The sequence below is a fragment of the Phyllostomus hastatus genome, unplaced genomic scaffold, assembly GCF_019186645.2.
Source record: "Phyllostomus hastatus isolate PE091 unplaced genomic scaffold, TTU_PhHast_1.1 phas_contig_86, whole genome shotgun sequence".
NCBI lineage: Eukaryota > Metazoa > Chordata > Mammalia > Chiroptera > Phyllostomidae > Phyllostomus > Phyllostomus hastatus.
This window is the reverse complement of record NW_025333977.1, coordinates 7,925,466-7,944,161: the sequence shown is the minus strand read 5'-3', so window position 1 is coordinate 7,944,161 and position 18,696 is coordinate 7,925,466. Positions and strand designations below refer to the sequence as shown.

Below are 18,696 nucleotides of genomic sequence, written 5' to 3'. Positions count from 1 at the left end.
GGGAGGGAGAAAGAGAGAGAGAAAAACATCAGTGTGTCGTTGCTGGGGGCTGTGGCCTGCAACCCAAGCATGTGCCCTGACTGGGAATCAAACCTGCAAACCTGCAATGCTTTGGTTCGCAGCCCGTGCTCAATCCACTGAGCTATACCAGCCAGGGCCCATCCTTGACTTTCATCTAGTCAAGGGTTTCTCATTTGTGATCTCATCAGTGAGTACTAACTGTACACTATGCACTGGGCACTGTAGTAGGCTTTGGAGATTCATGGGCATAGTTAGATTTTCTGTCTTCAGAGGGATGCACACACATCTGAGAGCTTTTAACCCTAACCTGGCTCCAAAGTCTCAGGTTTAGCTTCCTAGAAGAGGAAATATGAAGGTGGAATTTGAGGAGTCAGACCAAGTAACAAAAAGTTCGTAGTATGATAAATAAATATTGATGGCAGGGAAAATACACTTGAAGAATGAAAATACATTGTTTGGAACATAGACAGCAGTGGGGGAGGGGCAAGATAAGTAGGTGTGCACCAGATCTCAAGAGTTTTGAATACAATGCTAATGACTTTGAAATAAGTTGTGAAGATAATAAAGAATAGGTAAGTAAATCAATTTCAGAATGAACAGGTTTATATTTTAGAATGATCTCTGGAAGTTTTTGCTTCTGTGAAAACTATATAAATTGATAATATGAAAGGTCAATGAAGAGGACAGTTATCAATGATAAAAACAATTAGAAGGTATAGTTGTATAAGTTATTGAAGAGATATTTTAGCTATTAAATTGATAAGACTTTATTCAAGTATGGGAGGTTAGCACAGGCTGGAAATTTTAGATGACTCCCAAAGTTTGTAAGAAAGTTTGTTAACAAACTCCATTAACAGACTCCAAAGAAAGAACAGGTTTGGGAGAAAACTTGTGCTCAATTATGAACATATTGAGAGGCTGATGTGTTGGGGGGCATTCAGTTGATCAAGTAAGTAGATTGTTAAATAGACAAAACTGGCACTTAAGAGAGAAACCTAAGCTAGAGAGATTGACTTGGGTATAATCTGTAAACATTGGTAAGTGAAAGTTAAATTACTGATGCGAATGTAGCCTAGCATATATGTATGGCAAGAAGTGAACAGAGCTTGAAACCACAGTGAGCCAAGTAGGTTACTTGAAATTGTAAATGAAGGACGGATGTGACAAAAGTATCACCCGTGATCATAATGTCCTTGAATAATAATGTGGGATCACTTCTTTTATAGATATCTATTTTTAAAGACAAAGATTCAAAGTCTAGGAAAAATTATTCTAAAATAAAAGGAAGAATGCTCAAATCTTGATATTTATTTGATTACTAATAATCTTAGTTTTAAATAATCCACTTTATATTTAGGCTCACAAATGTTTGAACCCCTCTTGTTCAAATATGAGCACAAAACCATGATCAAATGTTACTCAGTATCCCATTTTTTCTTATTAGATTTTTTAAAAATAATAACTTTATAACACCCAAATTACTTAAAGAAGAACAACTTTCTCAAAGTGTGAAGTTTTCAATGATCCAGGTCACTCAACTGTGCAATATATATATACATGTGCATATGTATGAATACACATCTATGTACATATACATATATTCATGTAGGTGTGTGCATGCATGTGTAAACACACATATATGTGTATGTGTGTGCATATATGTATACATGCATGTAGTATTAGTTCATTAGAATGCAAGAAAATAAATGGGAATAAAAGTAAATTAAAGATTTGACATTAAAACTTATTGCCCAACTCTTGTTTTGTTTAATGTCACCCATGTGAATTAGCTTGGAAAATTTTACTTTCTGCATTGTAAAACCAGGTTACAGAAAGGTTAAATGACCACAGAAATATAGTCTGAGAAAGCATTTTTTCTTTGAGACTTAAATAAGTTTTAGGCAGCGATTAAACCTTATAAAATATATTCCAGTTCAGTATTTTAGTCATGCTAATATTCAATTTTTAATTAGACTTATAAACATTAATGGAATCTCCATAGGATCAATATTAGTAAGACAATATAAGGTGGAATGCCAAAAGAATGAATCAATCCATAGCCTTGAAGTACTTTAATTAATTTATTATTACTTAGATTTTACCATATTTCATCATTAAAATATTATTTAATCAAATCAGTGAACTTTTATCAAAGCTAGAGGCAAATCCTAATTACCTAATTTGATAATAACTTCTTTCTAATTGATGTTGTCAGAAAATTTATAACATTTTTATTGTATTATCATAATCATCATTTTAAAAAATATATTTGAGCGATGTTTGTCATAGACAGATAAAGCCTTTGTTTCTTATAATAGTCATTTGTATTCATAGTCAAAAATGAATTTTTTAGATATTTACATCACCACCAAAAAATCATATGTATCATTGAGGCAATTGGATTATCTGTCATTATTCAGATGAGTTGATCCATTATCAGCCCCAATCCTCACATAAAGCTCTTACCTGTATATGGTCAATAAATAGCATGCAAATTTGGAATGCTTTTAGAAGCAAACTTTTTTAAAACTTTCTAAAGGAAGAGATTAAAACAAAAAGAAACAAAAAAAAAAGAAAAACCTCTCTTCTTAAATTCTAATCTTTCACATGTTGTTTGCAAGAGGACAAGGGTGAAGGCAGGTGGGATAGTGTGGTTATTTGAAAGAATATTGAAGAAAATTATCAACCAAGACTGGTATTTTCTTGAGCTTCTCAATACAATATATAATTGACATAAATGTTGACAATTTTAACTTATTTTAATATTGTTTCAATCTACTTTTAGCAAGAAACTTGAATCCAATTTTATGGAAGGTATCTTTAATTCAGCATCTGAAAAAAATCAATCAAGTTTAACTATTAACATATTTATCCAGCTTAGAATTTCATGAGCAAGAAAAATTATGTGTATTTCAGCATCAGTAACACATTAATATATAAAAAATGTCATTTTAGGTTTAAAAAGGAATTCATGTATTCATGGAGATTAAAAAAATGAAGACACCTTGACAATAAGTTACATTAAGAAAATGGTGTTTTCTTAGTAAAAATTAGACCTGTCCTTATGCCCAAATTTATCAAATGTTTCCTCTTTTGAAGAAGCATTTTTGTGATGTTTATTTTCTCATTTATCATCTTATACGCCTCTTTCCCTCTTTGACACTTTCTGTCGTTTAGCTTGAGCTAACTCACTCTTCCAGGCCCATGGCTATCTTCTCCTTATTCCCTAGAAATTTCCATGATTTGCATTAAAAGATTCTCATTTTTCCCCTGATAGCTTCTTCCATCTACACTCTTGTAAAAATTGGTCACTCCAGAGTAGCCCTCTGATTTTTCAGTCTCCTTCCTACTTTCTCCATGCTCTAGCTATGCTGAATGCCCCGCCCCAGACCTAGCCTCCGTATTGCCTGGTCAGAGCCCTCCTTAGAATCGTCCACACTGATCTAGCCTATGAATGGACAACAAGCAGAGAAGGTCATCGCACCTACTTGGTATCTAACTTCCCTAATATTTTATAAGCTGAATTACTTTTGTATTCTTAGAAACATACTAAATGATGACAGGCATGTTCTAGATGTTCAATAATGTTTATTGTATGAAGGTATGAAGAGTTACACCCAGAATAAAGATATCTTTATTAAATATTATAGTATTTATAATATATAAATATTTATTATATATTCTGTTTTAATATTCTTATAAGTATTTTGTCAGAAAAATCAAATCTGTAAATTTTTTACAACAGGTCAATATTTTTTTTTATGTATGTATCTGACTATAATTTTATAAAAATACTTATCTGCATTTTAATTTTTCTTCTGGATATGTTTCTAGAACTAAAATTACTCTAATCCTGAAACTTAGGGCTTTTGATACAATTTGCAAAACTCTTTTCCAGAAAAATTGTGCCAAATTACAGTACCATAAGAAAGTTGTAAGACATCTAAACCTACTCCTCTCTTGCCATTATTGGAAAGTCCTATGAAGTTTAAAGTTTGCTTAATGATATGAACATAAAAATTATAATTTATAATTTAAACTAGATTTTCCACTTATACTAGTTAGTGAATAAAATTTTTAAATGTTTAACATCATTTTTGTAACACTAGTCTTCCTGTTTTTTCCTCTAATACACTGCTGTAACAGTGCTATTTATATAAAAATTGACCGCATTGTGCAGAGAATATCAATGATTCCTAGTTGTCAACAAAGTAAATTGCACATTTGTGGTTCAGATTACGATCATATTTACAGTCTATTTAGAACTTCCTTTCTTTTCACTAAATTTCTCAACAATCCCTCCACATACCCTGTAATTGAATCGAGATGGTACCTTTTTCATTCCCCTTCCCCCCATATCTTTTCCGCCCATTTCTACCAATTGAAATCTTACCTATGGCTTAATATTTGGTAAGTATGCCCTAATATTTATGTGAGATCCCTGTTATCTAATATTGCATTTAGTTTTACATATTCTTGTTCTTGGTGTTTAACTTTGCTTGAAAAATCTCAATAGTGACATTGCAAAAGACTTCTGAGAGTTTGTCCTACCAGTGTAAGATTTAATTACGGTCTATAGACCCTTTTTAAACCTTAGGTTTTAAAGTAACCTGAAAGCCCCAGCTGGTGTGGCTCAGTGGGTGGAGTGCCAGCCTGAGAACCAAAGGGTCACCGGTCCAATTCCTGGTCAAAGCACAAGCCTGGATTGTAGACCAGGGTCCCCCATAGGGGGCACGAGATAGGCAACCACACATAGATGTTTCTCTTCCTCTCTTTCTCCCTTCCTTCCCCTTTTTCTAAAAAAATAGTCTTTAAAAAACAAAATAACCTGAAACCCACATATCTAAAACTTTCCAACAATGTTTCTCAAATTTGTTTGCTGAGTCTTTGAAAAATAGCTCAAAGATATATAAATAATAAGTAATTTAACCAATTAAGATAATTTAAAATAATTTACATATGATAGTTACATTCTGTCTGAGTGTACATTTCAATTTAATTCAAAAATTATGCAAAGTAACTTGCATAACTGTCACCAAATGGTAGTCATTAAACCCTGTTTATTTCTGTAGTGTTCCTGGGATATATGTGCTTCATTTTTGATATTCTGCCATCCATTTAGCTAAACACTGTTCTTCTCAAAGAAAAAATTGAGAACATAATAATCAAGATTTGCACTCAGTTTACAAATTAATTACTGATGGAAAATTAGACCAATTGATTTGATAATCAATTCTATCAGCTTGTGTTTAAAGCTGTAACTTCAAAAACTAGAAAATAAATCAAGAGTTATTTTTTCCATCTGTTAATACACCTGTCTCATTTGGGTATATATTTATATTTGAATTTAAATGTATATTTATATCTTATTTAGCATATTATTTGCACTTAGTGATCAGTAAATTGTGGTAGACCTTTTAATAACCAGTGGTAGGTCCAATTATAAAGCCTATATATAAGAAATCAATCATTAAGTTTTAATTACTTTGGCTTATTCTTTTTAAGTACTCTCTGAAATAGACTCCCTATTCCTTTAGTCTAGGTAGTTTGAAGTCTTTGAAATAAAAGAAAGTGTTACCGTAATAGAGGAATTTAGAGTAAAAAGTAGTAGAGACAAGATTCTCAAGTCATACCCTGCATTATCAGGGTCCACATTTATTAATGGCTTTGACTTCTCAGATATAATTGCCAATGAACTCGGCTGAAGAAAACGGATATTTTTATATTACCGAACTTAGTTCATCTAAAGTAAAATGTCTTTCTGGCAAAAACAAAATTTACTTTGGCTTTGCAGCTAAGCACTTCATTTCCAGAATCTTCAAACACCTTGGTCACACAAAATACAATTCCAATAGTCTTCAGACCACACAAATAGTACAATGTCCAATACTTGATTTAACAAAATAGAGGCATTAACACTCACAATTTTGATTCTTTACATATTGGCCAGATTTGTTAAGGCAAAAGATCAAAGTCTCTTTTAAGAAGAAAAAAGAAAACCTCCACACTAGAAAAACAGTGAAAGGCTGAGTTTAAAATTAAATCCTAAACCTCATAGATTGGCTTTTCAACAGCTCAAACCTCAATTTTTGCTTTAGCTCCCATCGGAAACAAAAGGAAATTTGTCAAACATGAATGCTATGTGTTAGTAACTTTTTTGGTTTGTTTGCAACAACATTTCTTCTTTTAATTAGCCTATCTCCCACTTTTATCATTTTCTTTGATTTCTGTTTTCTTTTAATTTTCCTCCTTTTTCCGTGTAGTCTCTTTTTTCTCTCACCCTTTTCCTTCATCCTCCTCTAAATCTTCATACGTGAATATAATAATTAGACCACATAGCTAGCTATTATTTTTGACTATTTGGAATGAGCTTGTATAGATGAAACTATGAAACTTTCTCATGTCGTTGTCCCACTTCCACTATTATCATAACTGATAAAACTCTAATAGATGGCATTTGAGTGAGTACTTTCAACATATAAATTCCATCTTGTTATTCTTAGTACCAGTTTGGAGTGTTTGTCTATATCCTTACCATTGAGAAATGTTATTAGAACATTTTACTACTTCTCAGAGGAGTGATAGTTTTCATCTTTAAATTATTTCTAGTGCTTTCATCTCACATCTCACTATGACTTCCTTTTGCTTTATTAAGAAAACAGATATTGTGTAGAAAATGTGCTCTGGAATCATGGAAAACCATCTTGTGAGGTGCCATCAAACCACAATACTTCAGACCACACAATACACTTCATGGACACTTGTGTTAAACTGGCCTCAAAGCAAACAAACAATAAATAAAACAACTTTATAGCAAAATAACACACACCAAAAACGTTTAAATTTTCACTTTTTGGTTGGCAGTCTTAGCATCCAGAACATATGCTTTAATCTTAGAAATGCCTTGCTTGTAGAGAGAGAGAAAAAGCAGACTAATTAGAATAAAGCACATAAAAAATTTCAAGGTGAAAAAGGCATTCATGCAGACACCATGGCGAGGAGGCTGGCAGTTATTCATCTCAAAGGACAGAGTCTTTTGGCCAGGGCTACTCTCCTGTCTGCTTCAACACTTGGAAATGATAACTGAATTCATGGCTAGAAGTAACATTGCCCTTTTTAATGTGAGGAGAGTATGAAATAGAGATCACAAAATGGATTCATGAATATTAGCATGTGTAATATTAACTGGGGAAAAAAACCAGACTTGCTACTACTATCCATAAGTCAATGATTTGAGTCTTCAGGCACCAGTACATTTAGTTTATTAAAAGGATGATTTGGGTATAGGCATCTCCAGGGAAATGGCTGCCTTTGTATTACTGCTGAACTTCTGTTTTTATTAAAAGACTGCTGAGCTGGACATGGGGTAAGAAAGGGGACCGTTAGAGACCGCATTGTTAATCGTTGATATTTTTCTTAAGGCAGATGAAACAGAAGAATCAGTATATTGTCTCATCTCTTTCATATTGACATGGAAATAACAGTGATCTCTTAATAATTTTTAAAAATTGTTTCTTAATTTTTTAGAAAATTAAGAGCAGGTAAAAAGGAATATAATTTAAGATCAACACTGAAGTAATTTCTGGAGAAGTAAAAAGAAGTATTTTAGATTGGTGACATTTTCTTTGTTTTCGCTGTGCTTTTTTGAGCTTTTCCTGTGTAGTAAAGTTGTACAAAAGATGAACAGTAACCCTGCATTCTATAAAGAAAACAGAAAATAAACCATACCCCCTTTTTGGTGGTTGTTTTCTGAAAATGCTTTATTTGAATTTGAAACGAGAAAAATATATTTCAGGGAGCAATTGTATAATGCCAAAATAAACACATATATAGAAATAAATTGGTTTTCACAACTCTCCTCATCACTTATATTACATACACCAGAAAAACATGCTCTACTCCCTAGACCATCTCGTGACTTTGACCTTTCCAATCTATTCTACTCAACTTTTCATATTTCTCAGCCCCATCCTTTATGTATTTTGAGCAGTCTTCTAGCTGCGTTTATTTTCAGAGCACTAGCATCTCAGTATTTTATTAATATTAGAAATATTACTTAATAATTTACTATCAATATTATCAAAATACTAGTTATAAGCATTAATATTATCTAAGTAATATCAATATTTTTTATTCCCCACTCATCAAAGATAATATATATGCAGACAGATAGATAAACAAGAGCAGACAGGACAGAGCTGTGTGAGCACAAAGAAATAATGAGACCCAGAGAAATTAGAAATCTCACTTTAGAGAACTTCTACTGGGTCTCTTGTTTCTGTTTGGTTGTTTGGGATAATTTACCAGGGATCCCTGGGTTTTTTAATTAGTAATTACAGAATAGAATTGTTGAACCTTTTGACTTCAGAATGTCACTTCTTTGTAAGTCTATAAAATTTTTACTGGAATTCCAATGGGAGCTTATTTCTGGAATTATAAGTGGCATTAAGAGAAATTGACAGAAAAAATAATAAACTGAATTTTTACAAAGGGACAAAAGGCTTTTTTAAATGGTTAAATCTGTCCAGGACTCATTAGTGCAGTTTAACAAGACTCGATCACCCCTGAAGTGTGTGTCGTTGCTACTGATCACAGAGCTTGAAAAACATTAATTGCCAGCTTATTTAGTTTAAAAGAAATGAAAAGAATTAGAAATAAAAAGTTCCTTCAGAGACCCCCAAAATAATATCTTTCTAAAGAATTATTAAAGTTGTCCTTATTTCCAAGCTCCATTATACTATTAATACAGTTGTGCTGAGTTTTGAAGAGCTAGAAAAAGCCTTAAATGGTTTCTAATGGTTAGGGATTAGTTTCTCTGTTTTTGAGTAGGTGCACAAAGAAATTAAATTATTTACACGTATCCTCATGGTTTTGAAATACTGTGCTACATGTATTTACAAAAAAGTTTTACCATTTACCATGGTAAAGTCAATACCATGTAACAAAGTTTAACTTTCAAAGCAAAAAAAAAGTTCTTTTTATAGCTTGAAAACCACTTCCATTACTGGAAAAGCGAGAAAAAAATGCTTTGTGAACTCAGAAGTGGCCAGAAATATAATGCTCTAATTTTTTATTGCTTGTGGAAGTGCACTACAATTGATCAATAATTTGTAAGTGCTTTCTGTATTTTAGTACAGTTTTTGTTGTAGGAAAACATACCGAAGTAATTAACATAGTGCCTCTCCTCAAATATGTTATAATTATGGTAATGTGTCTAAAAACCATGAAAGAAACTTGAGTAATAAAAGGCCATTTACCAGGAAGTGTTATTAAGGATACAGGTGTTGAGAGGAGATGGGGCCTAATGATGGTGACTGGAAGAAGAGAGTGCTTCATGGAAACCTTGGGATTGTAACGACAGTAAAGCAATGGTAGTAAAGTCGACGGTGGAAGGCATCTGGTATGAGGGGAAACTCATGAAGGAAACAATGAAGCTTCCAAAGGGTGTGACCCTTCGTGACACAGTGAGAAGGCAACTTGGAAGTATTTGTGGGTGAATCTCAGTAAATAAATTTAAATCAGAATGATGGAAATAGCTTTTGTGTTGTCTTGACACCTAGATAGAAAAATATGTGTCTGGTGTGGTTTGAAAGAAGAATTCATGGTAGATTTTTAAGCAGAGTTTCAGTAGGATGAAAGTAGCATTTAAAATGGATTAGTGTGGAAGTGGTGGGCTGTATATGGGTGACAGCTGAAGGGCAGAAAGATAGTCAAGAAAGAGGCAGCCTGGAGTCCTGAAGGTCCCTAGGAAACACTCCCAGGAACGCAGGTGTGGAGTGAGTGATAAGCTTTCAGCTTCAGGTGGCAGCAATTAAGATGGTGTGAGAAGAGAGGATACCTGAGGCATTTAATTTACAATAACATGATATATCTATATTTTAATCTTATACTACCCTAGTGTTTGTTCTGAAGGTTGTTGGTTTAGTTCTGAGAGCAAAATGTTTTTTTTGTTAATGCATTCCTTATCTCTGGGCTAAAGGCATTATTAAATTCCACATTGTCCTGTTTACACAAAGATAGCACTACATAGTATTATGGATCTACTAAGAGCACACACTTTGAATTATTTTCCAGCGGTGGCAGTAGAATTTGCTAAACCAGACATATCCACCCTTATTATGAACAACAGCTGGTGCTTTTGAGATTTTTGGCAAGGGTTAGTGACCCAGTTGACATTTTAGGACTGAAGACTTTCTATAGAATAGAAAGGAGCAGGTACATAATGGGTCCCATCCCCAGCAGTTTCCTAAATTTCATCTAGTAAGCAGCTGAATCAATCTACCGTGAACAGTAGGAATGGTAAGGTAGCTGCCAGAAAGATGTTTTTAAAAAGTAACACAATTTCTCTTTCAGCTCGGTGTGTAAAAAGGCCTTTGAACTTTTCACAAATTTTGTACCTGATCAAACTGCAGACTCTAAATTAAACTAATAGCATATTGGATGAAGACATGAGTTTGATGCTTATTTGAATCTTCCTAATGATAAAGAAATACATTTTCCATTTTAAAGTATTAACTCATACCATGCTTATAAATTACAATGCTATTTAGAGGTCACTTACAGGATGGGATTTAGTGATATAAGCATGAGGATTCTTTCCATAAAGTGGGACACTTTTTTCCTGCCCATTGGAAGGATAAGGTTTATATTATAATAAAGGCATGGATGTTAGCAACAGTGTTTTGCTGTGTTATTGCTGTTTTGTTTGCTTTCAGAATTGGACCAAAGAGCCTTAACCACTATATACTAGTATTTGCTACATAGCCTCTAATCTGACTAAGGGGGTCGAATCAGGATGGCTTTGATGTATCACATGTTATATGTGTTGTATTAGCAAGGGCATAGGCAGTTCCATTTGTCCTACTGGTTTAGCAGCTGATTTCTCACATCAATACATTGATATCCAAGTGACTTAAACAAGCTGTCTTTTTAGCTCAAAGGATTGCTTTTAATATACCTTTTCCCCTTGGACATTTATACAACACCATACCAAGTCTTTGTGTATCTAACAGTCTATTTTTGCCATTTGTACTTCGCTAAAAGGGACCTTATTTACTTAATGGATACTTATGGGTTATATTGCTGTGATCCATAATTTGTGTCCCAAGTATATTGCTATATATTATTTCTACATTGTGGGTCATAGAAGAACTCTAGAGATGTAAGTAATATATTATCTGAATATTAGTTAATGAAGCAAGTGTTTTTAGGACTCTTTGAACCTGTGGTCCCAACTTCTATTTTAGAAAAACACGAGCGACCCATATTTGAAAATCTATAGAAGTTTGCTCTGGGAAATAAAAGCCTTTCATTTTCAAAAGGGGAAGATAAAACTTGACTTTATGAGCTGTATTTGCTTGGAGAGAAACTGTGTAGGAGCTTTGGTACGATCCTGACTGGTGGCCTAGTTGTCCTTGGCTCTGAATTGCCTAGAAAATTTGAGGGCAAAAACAGATTTAAACTACATAGAGTTCACTGATTGGGGCCAATTTATCTATTTGTTTCTTGTGGCTACAGTGATAATTAAAATCTACTCATCAATATAGGGATTAACTACTTTAAAAGGGAATGTTTAAAGAAACTGCCTTATTTATGATGCAGAGAAATTATAAATATTGTAGATGGGAACATCAAGACGGTAGAAGTGAAAATGTGTCAGAGGATCATGGAGAGGAAATGTATCACAGGCTTCTTGAAATACCCAAAGAGCAAATGATGAATAAATTGTACAGCAATATTTAATGAGTGTTTTGATGGTTTGGATGATGACTTCAGGGTACGAAGACTATTGAGTAGACAATTATAAAGTATATTTAAGATATTAAATCAAAATGCAAAGACCAAGAATTGATTGCACCAGATCTCACCATACTAAAAGGGAAAGAAAAATGAAGCAGACATTTTAGATAAAGACTTAAAATAGATCTGTTTTTAAAAAGTCTAACTCTGCTGAATTAATACAAGTAAAGTTGAAGGAAATTTAAGTCAGGGGCTTGAAATTATTACTCCAAAATATATGAGCATAAAGTTTATCTGAAAATAGCTCATGTAAATAATTTATTTCTATTACAAAAATTTATATAAATATAAAAAATGTAAGAAACTATAATTAAATTTCACAAGTTAGAACTTTTGAATTACAATTTTCATTCAGAGAATCAGTCAGAATTCTTATGTATTTCTTTAGCTCTACAAAGCACAAACATATCATTGTCTCATAGGAGAGAATAAAATTTAACAGATGGAATTTCTGGACATACATGGCACTTTTGCCTCTGATTAACCACTTATTATATAGTGCAGATCATGCAAACAGCTTAATCATCCTGGAGCAACCAGTTAATTTTTTTTTTGGTTTTCTGTTTATCCATGTGTTAATATATTTTTGCAATATAATTGATACAGTTTATTTGCTAATCACAAGATGAGTATTCTCAAGATGCTCTATTAGTAATCATTTTTATTGAAAAAGTTATCCTCTTAGATTTCTTTAAGTTTTTTTTCAAGAAATGATATATTGTCATAAAAGAATTTTTCCATCAGTCTATGCATCATAGGAAGAGAATGCAGAGAAGAGAAATAAAAGGTGTGTCATGACTGAGTGAAATGGAGAGTGTGAAAACCTTTAAGAAGAAATTAGGACACTGTTTCGTAAATAAAAGAAATCGGTAATAAAAAACAAAGAGAACTGATCAACCATGTCATTGATGTGCATGTGTTATGCGCTGTTGAGTCAGCTCTGACCCCTGGCAAGGCTGTGAAGGAGTGACGTCCACGGTGCCTGTCCTCACCAGCCCCACTCGACTCCTGTGAACTCATGCTCATGCCTGTGGCTTGTCTCATCGAGTCAACTCATTGTATATTTGGTCTCCCTCTCTTCTTGCAATTTATTTATTTTTCCCCAGCATTACTGTCTTTTCCAAAGGTAACTGCTGGTGTAGAATACTGGATATCCATGAGAGAGCTTATAAATGTCACTGTGTATAAACATTTGTGTGGGGGGATGGAGGATAGAAAGGAAGGAGGCATCAGTATGTTTTTTTTTATTCTGGATCAATTTTCTATTTAGATGCAGTTACTACAATGGTGTTAAGATTTCTGAAAAAAAATAAGAATGAGAAAATTTTACTTTTGCAAATACATTCAATATAACACATCCAAGTTTAGCCTAAATACATTTTAATACAACTTGTAGACCCATAATTCTTCAAGAAGTGGAATCAGTGGTTGATAATAATTGCACATCTGTTATTAATTAGTTCAGATGGTTGAGTCATGGATCTAATGAGGCCAAAGCCTGAGTTGGATCTCTGTGCCGGTGAGGTTTGCTCTCTTCCTGGGTCACCCACAGACCACAGTTCAAACCCAGGCCAACTATCTCATCACTGAATACCACTAGCCATTAAAAAAAAACTGGGCAACAGGATACAAATCCAACAGCATTCCTGGAAAAAAATCCCCAACTGTACACAGTGTCTGCTTGTTAATGATTTATCAGCAGTGCTCATGTACGAAGAGAAACATTGGTTATGCACTCAGTACTGCTAACTACAAAAGGATGCACAGGAAACTCTGGGGCCTCGTGGCACATTGAAGAATAAATGATACTAGAGGATTATCTAAAGAAAGCATAAAAAAACTAATTCACAACCACAGATTTAATCTATTTTTAAATTGCAAGGGAAGCAAAATTCCACATTCTGTTGATTTTTCCTCAATAGATTGTAAGGGCCCCTTGAACAAAGGAGGGAAAAGAGGAGGCAGATAGAAAGCCAAAATATGGCAAGCTCACCCACCCACTCAGACTAGTAAAACTAGGTCTGCCTTGTAGGACAGTACCCATTTTATTGTGGGAAGGCCATCTTCCCCAAAAAAATATGACAGTGAAGGGGATTGAGTTATGCATGGATAGTTTAATTCTTGCAAACTTATTAGTCAGATTAGGTCACTGGGAATTTGAGTAAGAGGAGGGAGGTCTGGATCATTCTATGTGAAAGAAAGCATCAAGGGTGGAAAAGAATTTCTGCCACACCCTACCTCACCTACATAATTCTTTTTTAAATTCAATAAATGGCCAGTGCAAGACAAAAAGTGGAGGAAATGCCAGAAAGGAAAACTAACACTGTTTGTACATTGTGGTGGTTAAATACTTGTAAACTGTCAGGAAATCCATGGAGCTCTTCAGTGTGGTGATCCTTCTGGATGGTCTCCCAAATTTATGAGTGTGGATGGTTCCCATGATATCTTCCACATCGTCATCATATATGTAATCATAAATAAATACTGGACTGGAAATATCTACATACCATGATGAAAAAGTCAATTCAAAGCAAATATTTTGGTGAAATAATTTATTGTACTGGCTCATCATCATTAATGATAAACTTGCATAACCATAGTCTAATGAGACATTCCATGCAAGTACATCTTTTAAATACTGTGTGGCATGTTCCATCTTACAGATCACAGTGCATTTCGGTTCTTTAATGTTAGATTTATCACATCATTTCCCATATTTTGATAAGGAACCCCATTGCAACTGGTGTTTGAAAAGTTTAAGATTGAGAGACACATCAAAATTATGGTATGACCAAGTTCTTTGTAGCAAGATTTTATAGTGCCTACTTTATCACTAACAAGAAAGGGAGAATTTATCCTCCAATTATGTTTGTTTAAAAAATATAAGTACGTGGTATACCAAGTGGAAAGAGTGTTTTTCATGTTGTAGAAATAATAAAAGCTATTTTGTATGTACATCATGCTGCAATCTATAGAGAAAGACTCTAAGTATATGTTTGCCTTGCTGTAATTGTGATTTTGAGCATAAATGGCCACCAATATACTAATGATTTTGCTAAAGGAAACTCCACACTTGTCAGTTTTTTCCAAAATATTGCTTTGGTCAACAAAGTTTAAACTATGGTATAAACTGTATTATTTTTGCCCCCCCCCAAGGAGAAAAACCACCTTGCAAGATTAACTCAGTTATACAAGTGAGAACACCTCAATGTCCATTAATTCAACAAATACATATAGAGCCCCTCTTCTGTGGCCAGCACTCTTCAAAACACGGGTGATAGAACGGCCGACAAAACAGACAAACACCCGTTCCGTAGAGTTTACCTTCTAACAGAAGACAAAATCTCTTCCTCTAGTTCTCAAATAGTGTGAAGTAAATACCTCTCCAAATTTAAATAAATAAAAATATTTATCATCATGAGAAAAAAGGCCTCTGAATAGGTTTCTAAGTCCAGTGAATAATAAAGGGGCAGGATTGGGGTTGGTGGAACACATGTGTTTGCTCTTTTACAGACAGGCAAGTGGTAGAAGGTTATACCCAGTACAAAACCTTTATATACTTTAGAAGCTATGGAAAGCTGTCCTTATGAAAACAACTGGGTAAATATTACTTTTTTATCTTTTTGTTGCATTTTTCTCTATTGTCCTATTCTTAATCTTGAGAAAACTTCTAATAATTAGAGCATCATAGTTGACTTTATTACCTAACTCATCTGCACTGTATGACTGAATATACCTGAATTTTCAATCACTAAACAAGAGACTAAGTTAACCGCATTAATTTCCTTATTCAAACTCTTAAATGTCTATGTCTGCCACATAGTTTAATTTTTAATACATGTGGCATTTTGTCCAAATATGAGGTTTTTTGATAACTGTCAAGTGTGAAACTTTACTTTTGGTCTAAACTCTATACTTCATCAATATCCTGAACTAATATAGGTTAGGACAGAAAATATGTCCTTCCCCTAGTAAAAAAAAATAAATCTGATAACCAGAAATTCATAATTTTCTACTATAACACTAAATTACAAATATACTTTATATACATACAATGCAATCTAACAGGATAATTATAGTTGTTATTGATTTTCTGGATTTTAATTTACTTTAAAGGAAACTTTATTAAAGATTAAATATTTTAAAAAATAAAATATTAGACAACACTATACATTTAAATAAAGTTCTTTTAACTTGATGAGGTTGTTCTCTTTGAAAATCACTTATGAATTTACATTTTGTGGTTTACAAAAAAAATTAACCTGAATTTATGTACAAACATTGATTAGATTTTGGCCTCAATCTCAAGTTCCCATTTAAGGTAAATATATAACTGGAGTCTTGTGAAATCTAAGTTTCACAAACATTTAAAGTTTAATTTGATCTTTGGAGAAATTGTTATAAAAATGATTCCACTACATTTGAAAGGCACAAAACTTAATCATGTAGATTCAAAATTATATAAAAATATATCTTAAAATGTTTTTCAAAACTAGGCCTTTTGTTGGTGAAAATATTCACAAAAAAATCTTTGGAATGTTTTCTTATTATGCTGATAAGACTGGATGATAGTATAATGCAACTTGGATTCTTACTGAATGTTTTTCCAGGGTTATCGCAAAACAGAACTCGAAACGTTCCCCACATTCCCCATGTTCTCTGTGTAAAGCAAATAGTCCAGAAAATCCAGATTTCACCAAACACAAAACAATTTTCTCTTACTTATTTTTATTAAATTTTATTTCCCCACCTCAAACCCCAACATCTAATGGTCTAATTAAGACAAAAGAATATTCAATATCGTTATACAGGAAATATAATTGTATATTCTATTCCTCTTCCTACCCTCATTACTCCCACAGGTGGGAGATGGGTAGGGAGGAAAAAAGAGAGATAAGAACAGAGACAGAGACAGAGAGAGAAGGAGAGAAACAAGAAGAAAAAAATGCAAGCTAAGAAATGTACTTAAAAAAAAAAACATGTTTAATTAAAAAAAAACACTAGACCTTGGATAGTAATCAGATGACCTGTGTTCTTGGATTCTTATATCTCAAATATATTATTTTAAGCTAATATGTTAGTCACTCTGACCTTCAGTTCATTGATTTGTAGAGGGCCATAATAGAATCTGCCTTGGCTAACTTTTAAAAATGTGATGATTATCAAATGATATATGTACAATATAGTGCTATATCAATGCACCGGAGTGGTAGCATCACTGACATAGTAATGTTCCCAGAAAATGTTGCTGGAGAGCTTTTTGTTATTCAGTATTTTTGATTGGACATAAATCTCTGAGGCTTAAAAAAAAACAACTATATTAGTTAGTATTGTTTAATGCCTACCGTGTACTAGACATGTTCTAACCCCTTTATTTATTTAATTCTTTTAACAACCTAATGTAGTCATTATTATCTTTATTTCTATTGCAAAAGAGAAGAAAGTAAGCACAAATTGATTAAATGATTGACCCAGCATCACAGTGCAAATGGGCCTCAGACTGGTTTACCCCATCTCAGTGGGGTATTCTCGCTACAGGATTCCTCACCACAGTTTTGCAGCCTCTGTTGCAACAGATCTGAGTGCATGAGGCAGGCCTATGGGTGTGCTCCTCTTGGGAAGACTTCCATGGTAACTTCCTGGTCTTTGAAAAGCACCTCCTTGAATAAAGTTGATAGGTAATTCCCCGTTACTAGCAAGTATACATGTCTAGAACTGTACAGAAAAACTACTTCTGTAATTCAGTACTTTTTTTAAAATAAAATATTTCTTTATTTGAATAAGGTCAATGTCATTTCTTAGATTCTAGCTAGCATCAAATTACAACCAGGAAAACAACAACAACAACAAAAAAAGCACTTGACAAAAATGTTATCCAAATGAAATGCAGTGGATAGAAGACTTTTTTAAACTTTAAAAGAAATACATTAAACAGGCTACATACAGGTCTAAAAAGTTGAAAGTGGTGTTTTCACATTACTTTTAATAAAAGTAAGGAATTTCAATTACGATTTGGACAAATGGTAGTGCATGGAGGGGGCAAGTTTTAAAATAAAATCTTAAATATGATAGGACCTTATAAATGTATGCTCAGATTCTTGTTATTATGTATACGATGAAAGGCATTTTGTAGTATAATCTATGCAGTAAACCTTTTGAAATAAAACATATTGACTGTGCTTGCTCAACATATGTAAGAAATTCTGGTATAGACACAGGCACATGTTAAGATTTCAGAAGCTCAGATTGAATAGTTAAATACATTCATTCTCCACTACCTGGATATTTATCTTCTAGGAACCACCATTATCAAATTCAAATACCTGCAGTTAAACCCAGTGATCACTGGTGCAGTTTGTGAACAAAGCAAACGAAATTAAAAAGTCAGCTCTAACCCTAACTCTGACTATACTCTAAGCTCTGTTTTCTAAAACACGTTTGATTTCAAGTTATTAGAGTCTTTTTATTAAATAAAATTACATATTCAGCATCTAAATATTACTCTTGCTTTCCAAATCTAATTTTTTTCTCTTTGTATCTTAAAATAACAAATAGTAAGATATTCTTTTTTAGATTGAGAAAATTATAAAGAATAGTTTTATTTAACTGTAAGTAAATGACACTACACACAACAATACACATGCATTCTTCTCATGTTATTTACCATTTGTAAATTATAAAACACATATTTGGACAAGCAATGAGTGGAGTCTGTTTATTAGAAATAAATTTCACAATTATTTTAAAAACAAAGTCTTGGTACATAGTCTCCCTTGTAGCTACTTGAACTGTTTAGTCAAGCAAAAGATACAATGGGCAATGATTTTACTCATATATGTGTATTACAATTGAACTTCATCTTTTTGGTTTCTATCT

At 33.1% G+C, this 18,696-nt stretch overlaps 1 long non-coding RNA gene across 1 annotated transcript in view; it reads left to right on the top strand.

Moving 5' to 3' along the window:
- LOC123827328 overlaps positions 1-18,696 on the top strand; it is an 88,989-nt gene that overhangs the window by 7,388 nt on the left and 62,905 nt on the right. The window lies entirely within an intron of this gene.